The sequence below is a fragment of the Anabrus simplex genome, chromosome 1 (genome assembly GCF_040414725.1).
Source record: "Anabrus simplex isolate iqAnaSimp1 chromosome 1, ASM4041472v1, whole genome shotgun sequence".
NCBI classification, from domain to species: Eukaryota; Metazoa; Arthropoda; class Insecta; order Orthoptera; family Tettigoniidae; genus Anabrus; species Anabrus simplex.
This window is the reverse complement of record NC_090265.1, coordinates 342,944,116-342,963,751: the sequence shown is the minus strand read 5'-3', so window position 1 is coordinate 342,963,751 and position 19,636 is coordinate 342,944,116.

The following is a 19,636-nucleotide window of genomic DNA, read 5'->3' as shown; positions in this document are numbered from 1 at the left end:
GGGTGTGGTGGGTAAGGTTGAGATGTGGTTTTGATATGTGGTGTGGTAGGAGGGGGTGCTATGGCATTCTTTGACTGTTTTGGTTGGTTTTGCCTCTGGGGTGGGTTATTTTTGACTGTGGTTTGAGAGGTTTGTGATTGGGTAGTAATGAGGGTTGATTGAGTTGATTTATTGCTTGACTGGGGGGGGAGGGGGGGAATGGTTTGAGTGTGGATATCGGCAGCTGTGGGATAGTTTTGCTGAGATTTATCTTGGGTGTCTGGAGTTGTCTGGGATTCTTGCTGTTGGGTGGTTGGAGTGGCTTGTGTGGGGGTGCTTGTGGTGGGGTTGGGAGGATTGGTTTGAGTAGCTTTCGGCTTCAGTCTTCTTCTGTTGGTGGTGGCTTGACAGCTGGCATCTTGAGTTTTCCTGGTGTGCTTGTTGGTAACATTAGTTGAGGTTGTTTGAGTTGTTGCTTCCACTGATGAGGGCTTGATTTGAGATGTGGGGGTGGAGAGGGTTTGGGTTGCTTGGTTCTTGGTTTTGGATGGTAAGATAATTTGTTGATTGACGTCATTATTGAGGGGATTAATAATGATAGGGATGTTTGTGTGTTCAAGCACTTCCAGAATATGGTTGATAGAATTATTGCAATAAGGAGGTTTTTTTTTTTTTGCTTTACGTCGTACTGACACAGATGTGTCTTATGGCGACGATGGGATAGGAAATGCCTAGGAAGTGGACGGAAGTGGCTGGGGCCTTAATTGAGGTACAGCCCCGGCATTTGCCTGGTGTAAAAATGGGAAACCACGGAAAACCATCTTCAGGGCTGCCGACAGTGGGGCTCGAACCCACTATCTCCCGATTACTGGATACTGGCCGCACTTAAGCGACTGCAGCTATTGAGCTCGGTGCAATAAGGAGTGACCAACAAGAGGTTGTTATGCGACTCTTCGATGACTGTGATGTGATCGGAGAAGATAGGCATGAGGACACTGATGATGGCTTTCCTGGTCATGAGGACCGGATCTGTGTTCCTGAGGTTGAATATAGCACCTTGCATTTTGGATAAACTGCGAACACAGAAGATTGGGGATGTGTAGTTGACTTTTTCAGTGTAGTCTTTTGCTTCATCTTCTACGGAGTTATCGCTGTATCTTCTACCTGAGGGGTTGATTGGATGATAGGTAGGGCGGGAGAAGAGTAGGGGGAGGCGGGGTAGTAAAGTGGAAAGTGGTGGCGTAGTGGGCTCGGGGTGGACAGAGGCGTTTGAGATTGTGCGAGTTGAGTGAAAGGACTGAAAGATGATTCCATGAAGGACGTGATTTCTGCTTGCCAGGCTTGTAGGTTGGCAGTTAACTCGGTTTGTCAGGTTGGAGGTTGGCTCATGATGTGTGAGTGAGGGGCAGGTAAGGTGAACCACTGGTTTGGTCTGGTCAAACTTGTACGAGGACCGGCATTGTTAGGCGCTCACTCAGTGGGCACGGTCGGAACAAGTGTAGTTTTACCGTGTTGTAATGAGACAAGTTCCGAACCAATGACCGCACTGAGGCCTCTGACAAATTTGCTTGCTTCTTGGGTGCCCGCCAGTTTTACAGGCTGTCCGCTGGTTCTGGTCTGGTCTGCTTTTGCTGGGTGATTGGTGGAGGCCGCGGGCAGTCCTGTTTGACTGTATCCAGGAGGTCGGACCGCGCTGGGATCAGCAATGGCTGGCTGGGCGGTGAAGCGCTCCTGGCAATGTGGTGCGGTAATATTCAGTACCGTGGTGAGTGCTTGACGGAAGGTGATGGCAAGCTGGCGGTGTGCTGGGTGCAAGCTCGTAGTCTTGGCTCTCCGTGGTGTGTTCTCTTCGAACGCTTGGCTGAGAGTTAAACAGACGTGACCTAGGGGGATGTTTTCCCAAAGGGAAGGGGTGGGCCACCTAGAAGGTAACGCCTTCTCTCTGGCCAGGAGATTTGGCGAGGTTTGGAGGTTTACTGGAGTTAGGAGATGGATAAGGGGAGCATTGATTATTAGGGAGTTGTGAAGATGTGGCCTCTTGGCTAAGGAGTGCAGTTTGTTCCTTGCTTTTTATTAGAATTTTGAGTACATACAGGTTTACAATACAGGTTTGTTACATATACAAGGTGATTACAATTGCTGGTTTACTGATTTATATATACAGTGCAACTACATATATGTTGGTGGGAGGGGGAGATTTGTTCTGGGGTGATTAAGGTGTGGTGTGAGGAGATGGATAGTGGCGGTGAGGTTATAAAGGGAGGTGATGAGGAGGTGAATTGGATTGAACGGTGGTTGGAATGGGACGTTGAAACCTGTTTGGGGTTGGGGTGGGTAGTCTTGAGGGTATGTGGGAATTGGAGTGGGGGGTGAGCGGGGGTGGCGAAGTGCGGTGGTTGCGGGTTGGCAGCTGGGTAGGGATGGAGAGCGTGAGGGCTCTACTCTTCAGTGCTGGCCGTTGATTTGGACCCCAGTGCTTACTAGTTGTTTCACATTGCTTTCTGTTGGCAGTTGCAGCCGGACCATGAATGTAGGGCCGTGGGCGCTGCGTATTCTGGTGGCTCTTTGTATGGGGATGCCTGCTGTTCTGAGTTGTCTTAGGATATCTTCATCTGTGATGTCAGGTGCTACTCCCCGTAGCACGCAGCTGTGGGTGGCTTGAGGAGGTGGTGTTCTCTGGTGAGTTGCTGCGGAGTTCACTGGTGCCGGCTATGGAGCAGCCTCTATCTCTTCCTGCGTGGTTGGAGGGGTGTGTTATCGGAAACGGCTAAGCTGAAAGATGATCGGATATCATGTGTGAGAGCTAAGGTATTTTAAGACTCACATCGGATTCATTCACAACATGATTACTTATGTAACAATTGAAACAGATGTTTCGAATTATTTTGCAGTAAACAGGACATGTAAATTTTTACTAACATTAATTTGTATAACGAAGTTTGAATAAATCTGTAAGTATACGTTTCCGAGCCCATGTTGTCATAGACCTAACCATTTATTCTTCTCTCTTTGTGAGGAATCCATTCCTAAATTTTTGCTGCTGAGTTTTGGTACACTCTGTATATCACATTCTCCCATTCAAATGTCAAGGGGTGCCTAACGACAAGCAAAAGTAGGAGTTTACCTGAGTGAAAATCAATAAACATAATTATTTTGAAATTATCAGCAAAATTATCTGCACTGCCGTACAGTTTGCATCCCCCAAGACACTAACTTTGCGGATATCCGTGCAGGGCTCTACCCATACTTATAGATGGTGGTGGTGATTATGATTTTAAGAGGAAGTACAACTGGGCAATCATCCTCTATTAATACTAATCAGAGGGAAAAGATGGAAGGGATCCAACACATCGAAAAATGAAGGTATTGTCCAAAAACAGACAAGGCCCACGAAGGACATGAAAATGAAAGTCTCCCTAGGCCTCGGAAACCTAATACCGCCGGGATCGAAAAAGAACAAGAGTTGACCAAGGAAGGTCAGATAAGATAGATGAAAGTGAGGAGCCTGGCACAACTAATTGGAAGCAACTGCAGGACTCAGCTAAGGACCCCATGGTCGATAACCTGCACTCCCAATTTAAGAGCCCCTGAGGCCTCTTGTAGTCACCTCTTATGACAGGCAGGGGCTACCAGGGATGTACTCTACCGAGCCCACCCACAGGGGGTTCATAATTATAGAGCTCTACCCTCGCATGGTTCCTTCAATTATGGTACATTCCATTACAAATGACCCTCTCCTTACGTCAAAGGAACAAAAATTCCTATGTAACATAATCATACCTCAACATCAAATTGGCCGGGTGGTTATGGGCGTGTACCTGTGAACTTACATTCTGGAGATGGTGGGCTCGAATCCCACCGTCAGCAGCCTTGAAAATGGCAGTCCGTGATTTTCCATTTTCATACCAGGCAAATGCTCGGGCTGTACCTTAATTAAGGCCACTACCTTCCCAATCCTGGCCAATTTCCTTAATTACTCATGCTGGGTCGCAGAGACCTGAGTGAATATTCTTTTATCAATTTCCTGTGATATATTGTAATACACTGACTGACAGAGCAAATGCAACAACAAGAAGGAGTGGTCAGAACTTTATGCCAATTGCAGGGTAGACTGACGTCGCTGAGGTATGCTCATGATGTGAAATGCGCCACTGTGCTGCGCACGTAGCGAACGATAAATGGGACACGGCGTTGGCGAATGGCCCACTTCGTACCGTGATTTCTCAGCCGACAGTCATTGTAGAACGTGTTGTCGTGTGCCACAGGACACGTGTATAGCTAAGAATGCCAGGCCGCCGTCAACGGAGGCATTTCCAGCAGACAGACGACTTTACGAGGGGTATGGTGATCAGGCTGAGAAGGGCAGGTTGGTCGCTTCGTCAAATCGCAGCCGATACCCATAGGGATGTGTCCACGGTGCAGCGCCTGTGGCGAAGATGGTTGGCGCAGGGACATGTGGCACGTGCGAGGGATCCAGGCGCAGCCCGAGTGACGTCAGCACGCGAGGATCGGCGCATCCGCCGCCAAGCGGTGGCAGCCCCGCACGCCACGTCAACCGCCATTCTTCAGCATGTGCAAGACACCCTGGCTGTTCCAATATCGACCAGAACAATTTCCCATCGATTGGTTGAAGGAGGCCTGCACTCCCGGCGTCCGCTCAGAAGACTACCATTGACTCCACAGCATAGACGTGCACGCCTGGCATGGTGCCGGGCTAGAGCAACTTGGATGAGGGAATGGCGGAACGTCGTGTTCTCCGATGAGTCACGCTTCTGTTCTGTCAGTGATAGCAGAGATAGTCACCGCAGACGAGTGTGGCGTCGGCGTGGAGAAAGGTCAAATCCGGCAGTAACTGTGGAGCGCCCTACCGCTAGACAACGCGGCATCATGGTTTGGGGCGCTATTGCGTATGATTCCACCTCACCTCTAGTGCGTATTCAAGGCACGTTAAATGCCCACTGCTACGTGCAGCATGTGCTGCGGCCGGTGGCACTCCCGTACCTTCAGGGGCTGCCCAATGCTCTGTTTCAGCAGGATAATGCCCGCCCACACACTGCTCGCATCTCCCAACAAGCTCTACGAGGTGTACAGATGCTTCCGTGGCCAACGTACTCTCCGGATCTCTCACCAATCGAACACGTGTGGGATCTCATTGGACGCCGTTTGTAAACTCTGCCCCAGCCTCGTACGGACGACCAACTGTGGCAAATGGTTGACAGAGAATGGAGAACCATCCCTCAGGACACCATCCACACTCTTATTGACTCTGTACCTCGACGTGTTTCTGCATGCATCGCCACTCGCGGTGGTCCTACATCCTACTGAGTCGATGCCGTGCGCATTGTGTAACCTGCATATCAGTTTGAAATAAACATCAATTATTCTTTCGTGCCGTCTCTGTTTTTTCCCCAACTTTCATCCCTTTCGAACCACTCCTCCTTGGTGTTGCATTGTCACTGTCAGTCAGTGTATAATTATTGCCAGCACTGTATTTCATTACAGTTATTTGTCTTGGTGTGATAGAAGTCGTTCTTTCTTGTGCATTTGCTATTGTAATGAGATTTGACCCGATGTGAGTATGTGTGTATTCTGCTGGAAGATATATGTAAAACTGCCAGTGGCGAAACTACTTGGAGTCATTTGAGGCAATGCCTACCCTAAGAAATACGATTAAGTTACATAAATATCGGAACAAATTTGTCTGTTGTTATTGTGCTAAAACTGAAATAATATTCTCTACTATGTACTACATGGCTGACCTCAGGCACGGCCGACTTGATGATTCGCTCTAGCTAAGGAGCGCAGCGAGGGATCCAGTCGGCCGTGCAGCAGGCTATGTGCTTCGCTGATCGCCCGCTAGATGGTAACAGCGGACTACTTTTTCTGTAGAGAGGCAGGAAATAACTTGACTCACGCAGGACTTTTTTGTTTGCGTTTCGCCAGCTTGATGATTGGGAGCGGGGTGGTGGAGGAAAGTTGGGTTACTGCCCGCCCCCCTCTCTCCGCAAGGTCTAGGGCCCATTGAGACTTGCCTCTCCTGCTATTCGAGTGTGCAGAAATTCCTAGCATGAAGGCGACAATGAAGTACGTATTGTTAATTGTGTAACTGCGCACGCTATTCTTTTGAGTTAGTAGATAATATTGGCAATATTAGTGACAATTCAGACATGGAAACAACCAATTCAAATTCTGAGTTTCTGTTGTGTAAAACAAGACTGGCATTATCTGGTTGAAACTAGCGTTTAAATAATGAGTGAAGCAGGCAGGCCACTTCGGGAACTTCACAAGTCTTTTGAACTCTTTAAAATGGACGTATGAAGAGAAGTGTGAATCCAAATACAAAGATGTATGCCTAATTTAGATATTATTTTGAAGGCAAAGTAGCTAGAAAATTTCAATTTTATTGGTATACACGATATTCGTGGTTTTGTTATAGGGTTTACATGTGTTTTGTTTGGTGGTGAAAAGGAATGGACTTCAAATGGGACAAATGTTATTAAAAAGTTCTTATAAAAGCGGAGAAGCATCTACATTGAAATAAACATATTCAGAATGAAGAGAAATTCCGTTTACTGGGGTGCAATGTGCAAGAATTCAAGCTGTTAAACATAACGAAGTCATAAAACAAAATCGGCTTGTTGTTGAGAGGCTTGATACTGTGTGTTTCTTGAGAAACAGGAGCTTGTATTTCGAGGTCATTTTGAAAGGGAAGACTCCATCAACAGGAACAATTACCTAGAATTGTTAGATCTTCTTTCAAAACAGGAATAGTACATTCGATATCATCTCCAGTCCACGTCGGGCTAATAAATAATAATAATAATAATAATAATAATAATAATAATAATAATAATAATAATAATAATAATAATAATAATAATAATAATAGGAATACGGTAATAATAATGTTATTTGTCTTACGTCCCATTAACTACTTTTACGGTTTTCGGAGACACCGAGGTACCGTAATTTAGCCCCGCAGGGGTTCTTTTACGTGCCAGTAAATCTACTAACACGAGGCTAACGTATTTGATCACCTCCAAATATCACCGGACTGAGCCAGCTGAGCCACTCAGCCCGGCACGTCGGGCTTTAAAGGTATATCAAGCGAAACACAGAATGAATTAACTGAGTCTGTAACCACGATAATTCAGGAGACGATCAAAGCAGAGTTAGATTCTTGTGATTTCATTGGTATTCATGCGGATGAGACCTTAGACGTATCAAATAGATCTCAAGTCGGTGTAATATTCCGGTTCTACTCAAAACAGGATCACATATAAAGATTCATAGGCTTTCATTATGTTTCGATTGATGAGACTGCATCGGGCTTATCAGAATTAATTGTCGGTGTTCTGCGAAAGTGCGGAGTAATTGATAAAATCACATGTCAAACATATGACGTGTGCTCCACAATGGCAGGAAAGCATAAGGGTGTTCAGCATTACGTTAAACAAATTGGTGACGGGCAATATTTCTACACTGCTATGCCCACAAATTAAACCTTGTTCTTCCCCATTACTCCAAAATGACATAATCAGTCAGGCTCTTCATTCCTAAGCTGACAGTGTTTAATTAATTTTTAGTAAATCCTCAAAGAGATCTTCTGTAATCCAAAGGATTCAGACTTCTACAAGCATTGGAGCTTTCATTCCAGAGCAGTCCACACAATATTTTCACACTATGATGATTTAAGACATGCTTTTGAAGATATTGCACAAAATTATGAGGGTAGGGACAGTGAGTCGTACAATTTTGCTGTTGGATTGCTTAACATACTCAGGAAGGCCCAATTAATTCATTTGCTCTGTCTCTGTAGATATTTTTTTTATTTATACAGACCCCATCCTTGTTCTACTGAAACATAAAACCCCATCTGATGTAATTCTGTGCAATAATGAAATGATTAAAACCATTGGTATCCTCTTTGAATACCACTCAAGAACATGCGATCACAAAACACGGTATCCTATTGCGTTGAAAAATGTCGTAAAATAAATAGTGAGATGTAGATGACAGGTCATTCCAAATGCTCAAAATTTTAACAATGAAGTCCTTGACACCTTAATTATGCAAATGGAAATAAGGTTTGATGATTTTGTAAGCATTCAGTTTGTTGAGTTTTTGGATCCAATTCGCTTCATAGTTTACAAAGAGAGCTTCCCTGCTATTAAACTGAACAATGTTATGAACATATATAAATTTTTTAAATAGAGAGATACTGGAAAATGGGTTGATAAACATTTATTCCGACAAAAACATTTTGTCCCCTCAAAAGATTATATTGTCCTTAATGACCTCGAACCAGTTTATGTTGAAGTGTGAAAATTGATTTGCCTAATATTATCATTTCCTGTAACCACGGCTTCCTATGAATTGAGTATGAGTACTCTGAAGAGGATAAAAACTTTCTTGCGTAGTACAATGATGAATGAAAGATCAGCAGCCTTAGAACCATTTCTACATTGGTAGATGCAGAGTGGGTCTTGGTCCATAAGTGGCTACGGCTGGTCCGTGGTCCAATAGCTCTGCACTCAGACCGGCCAACCGAGCAAAGGAAAGGTGGCCACGGCTCTACCGTGTCTCTACACCTCTGCATTCGGGAGACGGGACAGGGCTGGACCTCATGGCTGGCGCCAACCGTCGGCTGTCCTGAGAATGGTTTTCCGTGGTTTTCCATTCTCCTGCACTAAGGTGAATGCCGGGACAGTTCCTAGCATGGGCCACGGCCGCCCACCCCCTCACCTTCTCCGAGCATCTCCTTCACCGTAACAGAGAGACGGGGTCACCGTCTAAGAGGCCCGCCTCCCCCTTCAGGGAAGAAATGAAAACATTTTAAAAAATTTCTATCAAGAAAAAGCCTGTGAAGGAATTAATGAGTTATGAACTATTGAAGGACCATGTGAGTGACCATTTTGCAACCAAGAAAACTCGACGTTTGGAACTACCTACTCTACAAGAAACATTAAGATAAGATTTGCTGCCTAGCTGTTCAATACGTAATAGCTTCGCCACTGAAAACTGCCAAGAAAATCTGTGAGAATCTAACCAAATTTCTTATATTATGTGTAAATGTTGCATTATGGTGCAGCTTCACCTGTTTAGAATGCTGTCTTTAATATGATGGTTCCAAGGATCAATTCCTGGCTGGGTGGGGGAGTTTAACCTTCATTGGTTATTTCCTCTAGCTCGGATTTGGGTGTTTGTTCATTGTTCAACAATTAGATTTCATTGTATGTATGGCCCCATTTTTCACAGATGAGCGTCAACTCAGAAAATATGAATGAAACGTTTGCAGCCAATGGCCATTATGAATAAAGAACTAAATACAATATTACAATTCCAATATAACACAGAAATAATACAATATTAAATTATACAATCTAACAGTCTTCAGAACAGATTTTCTTCCAGGATTCACACTGGAGTTTGCAGTATATTGTGTGGTTTGGGTTACCAACTGAAAATTTCCAAATGCAGGACATTATTTAGCAAAAAGCAGGACATTTAAGAAAAATGCCTGACAATTTCAATCGATAACAAAATTATACATATATTACACACAACTTTTTACAAAAAGAAATACCTTACTTAATGATCAGTCCTTACTGCAGTTCATTTTCTTGAAGTACATATTTATAAAATTCTTCACACGACACATCTTTGAAATTGAACTTCGCAAGTAACATTCCTTTCACTGATTCTACCAACAAACGGTTCCTTTCCTTTGTCCATTGAGCATTTATGAATGAAAACACACGTTCAGTGGAGGCATTGCTGCCTGGTATGGCAAAGAAAAACTGGCAAATGTTCAAAAGTTCAGAAAATACCTCAATGTTCTGGCACTTATTTAAAAAAAAACAGACCATTGTTGGTCTAGTGTTGTATCTTTATCCAAAGTTGAAGTTTTAGAATAAGCCCTTACGTTGCAGAACTGGTCGAATAATTTTGAATCATCTATTTCTACACCTTTTGACTCTAAGTACTGAATACATGGTACAATATCGTCAAAGCTGATGTCTTTAATGTTTTGAAGTTTCAACCATTTGAAACACTTGAATTCCTCTATAGGATGCATCCATTTATCCAAGTGCTCAGTGCAGGTTTCATAGAAGCAAGATACATTCTCCATAAACACTTTGCATTCTTTATCCAAACCATCTTCTGAAAATGTATTTAACACATGCCTGACTTTAAGGGGAATGAATTGACCTTCAAGTCTGCCTTTTAATGAATATTGGACAGATTCTAATAGTTCAAGCACTTCTACAACTGAATTATGTTCTTTCTCAAGTGACAAAATTTTATAGTGAAAAATGTGCATGGTTGAGTAAAGAAGCAAAAGATAGAGCTCTGAAAAGTCATTTTCAAGGAAGTTTCTAATTGATGAAGGCACTGACTTCCTACCCTGAGAAAGAAAGTAGGATTTCAGAGCTGGGAACAATTACAGGATTCTTTCATCAACTGCTGGATACAATGTTAACCACGTAGTCTTAGAATGATTTAAAAGCTGCAGATAATTTACATCAACAAATTCACAAAAGTCTTTCAGTTCCTGAGTGCGCACTGCATATATATGAAAGAAGTTGAAAATTTTCATCACCACAGACTCAATATCAACAGAAAGAGCATCAGCTCCATGTTGCAAACAGTTATGTAGAATGTGAGCAGGACATCCAACACCTACTATGTTTTCATTCAAGTCTTTTTTGAGAGCAGAGAATACTTTCTTCCCTTCCCTGCTTGCAAGGCCTCCAAAATTAACATTGGCACTGTCTCCAGAAAATGCAATGCATCTCGAAGTAATTTTATGCTTTTTGAGAGTATCTGAAATATAGGAGGAAATACATTCAGAACTTTCATTTGGACATGCTTGTAAATCAAGAACTTTTATCTGAATGCCATTATTTTTGTAATCAAAGAATTGGATGACAATTGGAAACAACTTTGGTGCACCATGATTGCTTGCATCTGTTCCCAGGCCAAAAAATGGAACTTTATTGTTAAGAGTTTCAATTATAATATCTGTCAAGTGAGGAGCAATAACATTATTTATTATGGCTTCTGTTTTAGTTCTTGCACAGGTCAGTTTCTGTGCTACTTCAGAACCTAACAACATACTCTTATTCAATTTAGCTGTGCAGTCCAGTGATTTGTACGACTGGTGATGGAAAACTGTATGAAATGACATTGTAGCTTCTGCGGCTTGAACTTTTTTATCATCTGGTGAATATTTGGGAGTGACAAATGATAACATTGAACATGATATTGACCTAGTTCACACTGTCTTTTTGTGTTTTTCACTGTTAACGTGTCTCCAAGTCACCAACACCTTTATCTGACATTAACATAACTATCACACACTGCACATTTCGCTTCACTTTCACTGCGTCTGTGAGTAAAGCAAGGATACTTATGTTTTAGTTTATCCGAAAATTTACACTGTCTTTTTTTAGATTCACTCCTTTCAGGTTGCAAAGATGACATACCGGTACGCAATAGGATGCAATGAGATTAATATTTCACTCCACTCGCTGCATACTCGCACTATAATTTACGGTGCCAACCAGATAACCAAACACAATAGCTGCAAATCATATGGCAAGCACATGTAAACTGTAGCTCTCGACACTTCCGATTTCTCTCAACATAAACGTGGAAATGAAACGCGTTGATTGGTTGATCGATGCCTGGACTTCGAGTTCAATATATCAAATATTAGTATTACTTATTTCCACCCTCGGAAGTAGCGCCCTGAGCACATGGAGTTGATGTACAATACAATAACATGCTGTCTTCAGCCTAAAACCTAAGTGAGCAATCTTTTAATGAAAAATGCCGGACAATGTCGATAAATTAAAAATGCAGGCCGGACATAACCAAAATGATTGAAAAGCAGGACATGTCCGGCAAAAGCCGGACGGTTGGTAACCCTATGTGTGGTATCATTCACAAAGATTTCCACAATGATTACATACACAGTCCAGTCCTGGCTCATAGAACCATTTTGTTTCACACAGTTTACAATGAAAACCATGGACGGCACATCTAGTGACTATGTCTCAAATCGTACACTTTGCGCATCCAAGCTTTATAAAATATTGCATCAGCGGCATAAAGTCTCTCCATATGTACTTCTTTTTTAATTGTAATTTTTTGCAATAGTTGGTCGTATCCTGGAGGGAACTGTAGAGGCATTTGGAAACAAAGTTCCTCTATGTAGAATAGTTCCCTTGTCAGCTCGTAAGCCAGTCGTGAAAGAGTGTACTTTGAAACACACAAAACTTTCTTCAAGAAAGTCACTTTAACTTTTTCTAATAGCGCTAAGTGTTTCTTCTTTAGATATGGCCAGATGATTTCCAGGCCGTATGATACAACGAATGTTACGTTCAGCTGAAACAATTCCAAAGCTGTCTTTGAGGATAGTCTGTTTGGGTGAAGTATGTCATTCATTGCCTTGACTGCCATATTTACATGATCTGTAATGTGCAATGTAAAATTCTTGCCAGAAATTTGTAATGTAACGCCCAGGTACTTGAAGCTGTTTACACTTCCTCCTAAACGTCATCGAGACTGTCTTTTCTTCGTTCAGATGAAGCTCATTCTTTTCCGCCCATGCTATAAACAGGTTGAAAGTTGCTTGCAGCTCTTGCTCTGAACTCGAAGCCCATATCATCTGCATACATATACAAAATTACTTGAAGTGGAACCAACACCCAAATCAACCATGGAAGAGTCACAACTGCAGTCACAAGGCACAATGAAGCGGAGAAGGAGACAATGCAACAAACCATGCCAGTGGACAAAGTGGTGCGCTACCAGATGGACCAGATGGAGGATATGAACAACAACGGCCAGGAGGACAACGGACACAACAATGCGAATAGTGCAAAAGAAATAAATGACATCTCGCCAGCGGAACAGATAATAATGAACTCGTTCGTAACAGCAGCCAAAATGAGCACGAATGGAGAGAAAGGGAATGGCGATCGCGATAACAGTGGAAGAATGGTGGGAAAAGAAGAATGCAGAAAATGGACGAAGATAGTCTTGTACACAAAACCTCAGACAACAGTGGGATAGACAAGTATAATACTCAGATGACATGGAAGCCTACACCAACACCTCCACAAAGGAGTAATATGCAAATCCGCCGTCCTAACGAAGCACAAGCAGAAACACCGCCGAGAAAGGAATATGAGTCGGTGCAGGTAAAAACTCCAGACCTGGAATATGCCAATTTTCCGGAGCAAGTTGCCAGCAAATCAAGTAGAAAGCAAACTAGACAGCAATACACAATGATAAGCACAGGTCCAAGAGTTGAACAATTGCAAGCGGCAAAGAAGAAAGCTTGGCTCTTTATGGGGCGTTTGAGCCCGCACACAACATCCGATGTCATAAAGAAATACCTAGAAAACAGAGGAATCAAAGACGACGTTATGTGTGAAGAAATAATAACCAATTACGAGACGAAAGCTTTCAAAGTGGGGATTCCATTTGATCTAATGGACAGGGTATATAAAGAGGAATTCTGGCCGAAAGGGATTGCTATCAAACGTTTTCAATTTCGATCCTTTCGCCCCATACGAGACAATGGACGCTCCTTCGAATAATTCGGAAAAGAAAATAGTTGAAAGAAGGAACCAAAACTTAAAAGATGCTTCAAGAAGTCTAAGAATCATGATATGCAATATAGAAGGACTAAAAGGTGCAATGAATATGAGCCCGGAAAACTTTCTATTAGGGTACGATATAACAATTTTATTGGAAACATTCGTCACTGACGACTGGCAACACCCAGACTTCTATGGTTTTCATCTTACAGCTAGACAGGGAGAAAAAGGAAGACCTTCTGGGGGGATAACTATCCTCATAAAACCACACCTAACCCCAATATTATCAAAAAGGCAACAGAACCATACCCTACTACTGGAAGTAGGCGGCCTCGTAATTATAGCCGCTTACTTCCAACCGAACATAACAGCGATCGACATAATGGACGAGCTAGGCCAAATGATCACTCAGAGCAAGCAAGATAAACCAATAATTATAGCAGGTGACCTTAACTGCAGAGTGGACATTCCGAATTACAAATCAAAGCTAGTCCTCGAGAAACTGGAAGAAGAAGGCTTCATCCTGCTAAACAACCCCACTATCCCTACATACATCTCACATAATGGAAAGAGCACAATAGATATTGCACTTACGAAAGGACCAATAACAGGCATCATGACTACAATATGGACAACAAACCAAGCCGTGATTAGGAAACACTTACCAATTGAAATACGTATCCAAGGGGAGTGGGAAAAACTACAGAAAAAGACAATTCACCCCCTTTCAAGGAAAATAGATGTTGAGAAAGTTAAAGATATGCTAGATTCAACTACACAACTAGAGACATTAATAGATAATTCAAGACTGGATGATGCAACAGGAATAATAGAAGAAATCCTACAAAAGGCCGCTATTTCACGGGCCACAAGAAGAACAAAGATATGGTTTGATAGTGAGTGCTATAGGCTGAGGAGGGAGACCCTAGATAAATTGCAACAGTTAAGGCAGAACTTGAATAATCAAAGTCTAATATACATATACAATGAGAAGAGGAAACTCTACAAAAGAACACTGAAAGAAAAACGCACCTACTTAGAATCAGAGAGCAAGAAGCTAGCAGAGGAAGCCAAGAAAAATCCGTTCATAGCCCTACACCCAAAGAAACAACAACAGACGCACTACATAAACATGGAAATCTGGGAATCACACTTTAGTAAGATTCTCAACATCGAAGGTCCAGCGCACCCCAGAAAAGATCTACATACCACTACTCCACATATACAATTAGACTGGGTACCCCTGACCATAGAGGAAACTAGAACCGCTATAGACAGCACCAAAAACAAGAAAGCCGCAGGTCCGGACGGGATCTATAACGAATATGTAAAAGACACTGCACACCTGCTAGCCCCTATATGGACAAAATTATATAACAAATGTATAGAAACTGCTTCCATTCCCGACCAGTGGAGAAAGTCAATTGTAAAAGTTCTATATAAAGGCAAAGGAGACCCAAGAGATCCCAATAAGTACAGAGGCATAGCACTGGAAAACTGCCCCTTCAAAATATTCACCAAAATTATAACAGGAAAAATAAATGAGGAAATAAATGTGCATCTGCCAGAGAACCAATTTGGTTTTAGGAAGGGACGATCTACCCTAAACGCTATTGAACTCCTGCTAAACCAAATCTGGGATGCCGTAGAAGACAACGGAAAATATTACACCATCTTCATAGATTTTATTAAAGCTTTTGACCTGATAAACAGGAAGCTAGTGATAGACAAGCTTAAGGAGATGCTAGGCACGAACAACATATGGACCTATCTCATCACATCAATACTGCAATGGAACGAAGTACGAGTTTCGGATAACCTCACTCTATCAGATCCAATAGCTCAATCAAACGGGGTCCTAAAGGGTGACCCACTGAGTCCTTTGCTGTTTATAGTTGCAACCGCAGATATCCTAAGAATTACCCAAAAGGAGGGAGTATTTTCTTGCGTGTATGCCGATGATATTGTAATTGGCTCGAGAGACATAACAAAATTACAGGAAACTGTAAATGACGTCCAAAACTGGTGCTCCGAAAACAAGCTGTTCATAAACATCTCAAAAACAGACAGGAGGGAGAGTACCCGCCTCAGCAGAGACCTTCATTCGGGATAAAAAATTAAAGATAGTATCAGACTTCAAATATTTAGGCATCACCCTGCAATCGAGCGCATATTGTTTCACAAAACATGTCACAGAAAAGGCAACTCAAGCAATGATGGCAATGCATGAAATAAAAGACATTAGATCACTTAGTCTGGAGACACCAATGTTGCTATTCAGAGTAAAAAATTCTTCCAATAATGACTTATAGCATTGAAATTATCTGGACACATTTAACAACGAGGAACTTATCAACCTTGGAAAAGGTGAAAGCGAACTATATAAAGAAGGTGATAGGTGTATCAAAAACGACATGATCTAGACTTGTATATCTCCTCACAAGGGAATCATTTCTCATAGAGGATCTCAGGACAAGTATGCCACTACCGAACACCGGTGCATCAAAGAAACTGCTAGCAAATTTGACGGAGAAGAGAGAAGAAGTCCAACCAGACTTCTATGGCACAGGGCAATGATAGATCGCTCGTGGACAAAAGCTAATTTTGAATTAAGACATGTCATTACAAGATTAGCAGTTGACGGTTTTCATCACCTACTCCGCAAATCAAAACACTTCCATGACCCAAGTATAGACTGTGAGTGCAAACTATGTGGAAAAACGTGTGAACAGTACCACATTGAATTCTGTACAAGAAGAACAATGTCTATAAGTGATTATGCAAATATGTAACCCATCAATGTAACCTAAATTCTCTGTTATGGCTATTTGGTTGCATTAAATATATTTAAAAAAAAAAAAATTACTTGTTTAGGACAAATTTCTGCAACATCCGCAGTCGCAATGATAAACAACAGCGGATTCAGAGGATCACCCTGTAAGATGCCAGTGGTTTGTTCTATAGGGTCAGATGTCGTTATTCCATTATTTATCACTATATCATTTGAAGCCAATATGTTTTTAATGAGTCATGTTATGTAACTGTTATACCCTATCAATTGCCCTAATTTCTCTAACAGGATCTTCCTGTTAATTATGTCAAATGCTTTGAAAAAAATCTATGAAAATGCCATGTAATTTTCCTCTTGGGAATGCTAGAGCTGCCTTGATATCTTTTTGAAGACATTGAATAGTCTGTATTGATGATCTTCCCCTCTGAAATCCAAATTGTGCCTCTGGGAGTCTGGCATCGACTTCCCTATTCAGTCGTTTACAGAGGAGTTTTGTTAAAGTCTTGAACATGGTGCACTCGAGAGCAATACCTGTATAGGCATTTGGATCTTCTATATTTCCCTTTCCCTTATAGAGCATTCTCACAGCAGACTTCTTCCAATATATGCTTTGCCTCTCCAAAGGATACACGCCATTATTATATAAATCATTATAGAATGTTTCTTCTGTTTTATATACTTTCCTCATTCCTTTCAGTTATGTAAATCATATAGCACTTTTATCATACAGAATGCCAAAGTGTTCATTAACCAATGAAGAAACTGTAGAAGAAAGCAAGGGTGCCCATAGAATGGCTTGTAGGAGGGGCCTAGTCCTGGGGTTATGTAGTATTTTTAATATTTTTGAAGGTGAATGGCGACTTGTATTCCACGGTAGCTAACCACCCACGGTATCTGCTACCACTTCTACATAATACCGACTTTTAAATCATTTTCTTGAAAGAAAAACGCCTTACTATATTAGATTTTTTCCTTTCCCTGAGAACTGGGGGGGGGGCACGTCCCCCCTTGCTCTGAGTATGGGCGCCCTTGGAAGAAAGTGAGAATTCTAATTCTGATCTAGTCACCTCTTTGGATGAAGAAATACTTCTAGACCTGGGTGATGTCTATTACCTAGATAAAAATGGGAAAACAAAGAGGAATAGACATACTTTTAGCAAGAGGGTTCATGCAAAAAGAACATCCTTCTAGTGTGCGAATTGCAGTAAAACTTGTCATTACCTTGGTGATGTATTTAAATATGAAGGGTCCAGGGAAAGAACGTGCTAAGTCCATTTTATCATTTTTTCTGATATTACTGCCATCTTTTGGCTCGAAGAATATAGTTTCAGTCCTCTGCCCAATAAAGGGAATGAAACTGTTAAGTTCCTAGATATAAGCTATTTTAAAACCATACACAGGGGAAGAATATGATGAGTCCATGTGAAACAGGGAAATAAGCTGTCTAGTCCAGGAAGTTTGTTATTGTAATTTGAGAATCATTTTCTAGAAGTAGTATTTTCCTGGTAATTTTACACCATTATTTAGTTGTTTAACAATGCTAGTATATTATTTAGTTGGTTCATGAATTCAGTATCATTCATGTGTGTAAAGTTCATATTTGATAGTTAAGCAGAGCAGCCATGGATAGCGATAGTGAAATAAGTAGTGATGAAGTGCAGCCTTCAACATGTTCTTGCTCAGCAAGAAAGAGATTAAAGTTAGGATGCATGAGTGATGTTAAAAAGATGTTGACTCTTCAAAGGCACGAAACTGGAGAGCCTTTAGTACACGTACAACACGAGGAGTAAGATGTTAGTGACAGCCAGTTCTTCAAAAACCTCTTAGCAATAAGTTAACAGCCCAACAACACTAAAAGGTAAGCTTTAACTCCACATTCTCTAACGCATTTCAGTCTTAGTTTTTTTTTCTTTTCGTTATTTCACTCAACTAATTAAGGATTTATCCTCCTTTTCAAATTTTCACATACGTAAGATAGCTCAACATTAATTACATTGCCCAACGTTTTGACTGTCACCCATTCAAGTAATAATACCGACATCCCATACTCCAGCAACTGAAACACACTGTTAAAACTTCAAAATAATAGTCAAATGGAAGACATTAATGACACTTCGACTGCCCTTATTCAAGCCATTATTTCAACTGTTTCAACATTGGCTAAATTTGAATCAAATATCAACTGTTGTTTACATGCACTAGGCACTCCACCTCATAGAGAGTGTCCAACAGAGTTGAATAGCCCACGGATACTTCAGCGAACTAACTTGTTTGGGTCTAAAATATAATTACGCAACTTAGACATCTAGGTTGAATTACGACGTAAAGCAACGTGTTTCACATGAGCTGGTCAAAAACCATATACAAACTTTCCACAACTTGATGCTAATTCCATTAGACCAGATCATGAACGTAATATTAAGATCAAATTTAAGTGAAATTAGCACAAATTTGGAATGCTTTTCTACATCATTTCACATGTAAAATACGTGTACAGTATTTTGTAATTATACTGTATTCTGCATTAATTCTCAATTTTTGTATATAAATTTTAAACTGTCTTCGAACTTTGGCATCGCATAAGATTTTAGACTATCACTATTGTCATTTATTACACATATGACAGCCATTAGCCGGCCCCGTGGTGTAGGGGTAGCGTGCCTGCCTCTCACCCGGAGGCCCCGGGTTCGATTCCCGGCCAGGTCAGGGATTTTTACCTGGACCTGAGGGCTGGTTCGAGGTCCACTCAGCCTACGTGATTAGAATTGAGGAGCTATCTGACAGTGAGATAGGGGCCCCGGTCTAGAAAGCCAAGAATAACGACCGAGAGGATTCGTCGTGCTGACCACACGACACCTCGTAATCTGCAGGCCTCCGGGCTGAGCAGCGGTCGCTTGGTAGGCCAAGGCCCTTCAAGGGCTGTAGTGCCATGGGGTTTGGTTTGATTTGGTTTTATGACAGCCATTGTTTAAGAGAAAATTCACAAGAATGTTCACCAGTGCAACATATTTTTAATCAATTTGACATTTTGTTAATAATAAGATATTGTAAATTTTTTTAATGTATTCACTCATGCAACATCTTTTACAATTTTCCAACCAGACGTCTGGTAGAAATTTGAGGTATTGATATGACTGATGATGCCCCACAAAAGGGGAAAAACATGTCTCAATTATTTTAATGATGTTTAACTGACACATTAACATCTTGCACTGTATTGAATAGGTTGAAATTTAAATAAATTTCTTACATT